This window comes from Echinops telfairi, unplaced genomic scaffold (assembly GCF_000313985.2).
Source record: "Echinops telfairi isolate 266 unplaced genomic scaffold, ASM31398v2 ScPeMD7_2291;HRSCAF=2852, whole genome shotgun sequence".
Lineage (NCBI taxonomy): Eukaryota > Metazoa > Chordata > Mammalia > Afrosoricida > Tenrecidae > Echinops > Echinops telfairi.
The window spans coordinates 2,012,228-2,014,868 of record NW_022106189.1 but is presented as its reverse complement, the minus strand read 5'-3'; the positions used below and the strand labels follow the sequence as shown (position 1 = coordinate 2,014,868).

General features: G+C 42.1%; 1 non-coding gene across 1 annotated transcript; it reads left to right on the top strand.

The window, feature by feature from the left end:
• The first annotated feature begins 506 nt into the window (after positions 1-506).
• Positions 507-670, top strand: LOC115870771. Its single transcript, XR_004046902.1, has one exon. It is a non-coding gene; the product is annotated as a U1 spliceosomal RNA (small nuclear RNA).
• The last annotated feature ends 1,971 nt before the right edge of the window (positions 671-2,641 follow it).

The following is a 2,641-nucleotide window of genomic DNA, read 5'->3' as shown; positions in this document are numbered from 1 at the left end:
CCTTGAAACTTGAAAAATATTCCATACATTTGAAAGAAGGCGATGGGGCAGCAGTTCAGCCATGGTCTCTTGGATGTGGACCCAGGGCCACGGAGTACTGAGCGGACGTCCGTGCTGAACACCTCGGGAGAGGTGGCGAGGAGCCCGGCACAGAGGAGACAAGGAAGTTGAAGAAAACCAGTGGAGCTTTCAACTGTTCAGCTTCATGTATTTATTAGATTTAATTTGCCATTCTCTGTTTCCTCTTTTATTAAAATAAATCTCTTGCTATTTTTATAACTTCTTTCAATGATACCTCATTAACAGTGAAGCCAAAATCAGATTTGACATTGCTTAATAATTCAAATTCTATCAACATCCACCAAAATACATTTATAAGCCACTGAAATGCAGTATTTTAGAAGCCAGCACATGCCTGCTTTCCAAACACACACACAGAATGGATACCTTTTGTTTTTCAGTATTAATTTGGAATGTTATCATTCAAATGATTAGAAGTATTCCGCTTACTTACCTGGCAGGGGAGATACCATGATCGCGAAGGTAGTTTTCCCCGGGCGAGGCTTATCTATTGCACTCCGGATGTGCTGACCCCTGCGATTTCCCCAAATGTGGGAAACTAGACTACATAATTTGTGGTAGTGGGGGCCTGCGTTCACGCTCTCCCCTGAATTTAAAAAATAAATTAAAAAATAAAAGAAGTATTCCTGCATGGACCCCAGAGAGTTTCACAAATTTTATTCACTTAAAAGAGATATCATCAAATTTAAAGAACATTTTTTTATTGTGAATTGGTTGAAAGTTGACTGAGCAGATCATCAGTCGTACATTCGACAATTCGGACACATTTGGTTTCATCTCATTCATTGCAATCCTCACAATGTAACATCATTTATTCCACTTCCTCCCTGTATTTCCTGTTTCTATTCCAACTTCTTTCCTAACACTCGGGAAAAATGCTCCCTTTTTGGTCTGAAGCGGTGGATGAGTCTAATGGTTCATACCTCACTAGTGTTATTGTTCTCCTTATAGATTTGTCTGTCGCTTGACTGAAAAGTGAATTACAGGGGTGAGTTCAGGGCTAGACCTGATGGATGACTAAAGGTCAGAGTCTTGGAATTTGCACCAGTCTCTTTTTAACCAGTAAGTCTGATCGTTTTGTTTTGGGTTCCCCATTTTTCTTGCACTCTATCTAGGATATTCAATGTGATCTCTTTCAGAGCAATTGGTAGTTGTACCAGGCACCCTCTAGTTCTTCTGGTCTCAGGGTCCTGGAGACCGAAGTTCATATGGTCCATTAGTTCATACGGTCCATTAGTCCTTTGGACTAATTGTTTTCATGTGTGTTCAATTTTCTTCACTCTTCTTTCCACTGACAGGGAGAGACCAATTTTAGATGGCTGGCCATGAATTTTAGACCCCACTTGCCATACCCAAGTAGGCTGTAGAACGTTGTCTCTGTGAAAAACATACACTATCATTTTCATTATATTTGAAAGTTATAGAAAAAAATTAGGAAGAAAAACAATGAAGAAGGGCTTGTTTCCTCTTAGGAGTCTCAAGGTGGTGCAATTGAGTAACACCCTAAGCTTCCAACTGAAAGGTCAGAATTTCGAGTCTGCCCAGAGACACCTTGGAAGAAAAGCTTGACGACCTATGGCCAAAAACTCAGTCACCGAATAGAGGTTCACTCTGACACACACGGATTCACAATGAGTCTGAATCAACTCTACAGCAACTGGGTTTTTTTGGTTTTCATCTTAAACAGATGTCTAGACATATTCTTGGCACATGGAAATCTTTCTCCATTGATCTCACAGAATGGACCCCAAGTTGTTCGGTGCTATTCAGTCCGCTCTGACCCACAGTGATCCTATGCACACCAGAAGGAAACTTACACCATCCTCACAATTGTTTCTATGCGTGAGCCCATTATTGCAACCACCGTCGATCCATCTGGGTGAGGGCCTTCCTCTGTTTCACTGGCCCTCTACTTTACTAAGCATGATAGCCTTCTCCAGGGACTGGTCTCTCCTGACATGTCCAAAGTATATAAGACAGAGTCTTACCATCCTTTCCTCTAAGGAGCACTCTGGCCTTACTTCTCCCAAGACAGATTTGTTTGTCACTTTGACAGTCCATGGTCTTTTCTTACCCAGGAAGAGAAGGTGAAAATGCAGAGCACTACTAGCCTGTGCTAGACAGGGTTCTCTAGAGAAACAAAACCAGAATGCTAATAATTTTATATATATATTTATACAGATCGCTAGATAACATAAACACACAGCTAATTAAATTATAAAGCAGTACAAATGGCTCAGTGCAACTCATTCCCATGAGACACTGGCAGTCCGTCAAGTCTTGAGGGCCACCAGGTAGTCCTCTGTAGAGCAATTCAGGCACCAAACAGCAAGGCATGTCACCAACAGTCAACCAGATTACAGGGTCCGGCAGTCCCCAGCTCAAGAGATGTAAATTCCAATGGTGTGGCGAAGCAGGTCTTGAAGGAATCTCAAATTACAGCGACACAGTCCATGGGTTAGGTGTCCCACAGGTAGTGTAGCTTGCAAATTGAGGCAAAGAGCAAGCAAGGCAGCCACACACTGGCCTGATGATCAAAGAGCAAGAGACCCGAAAACTA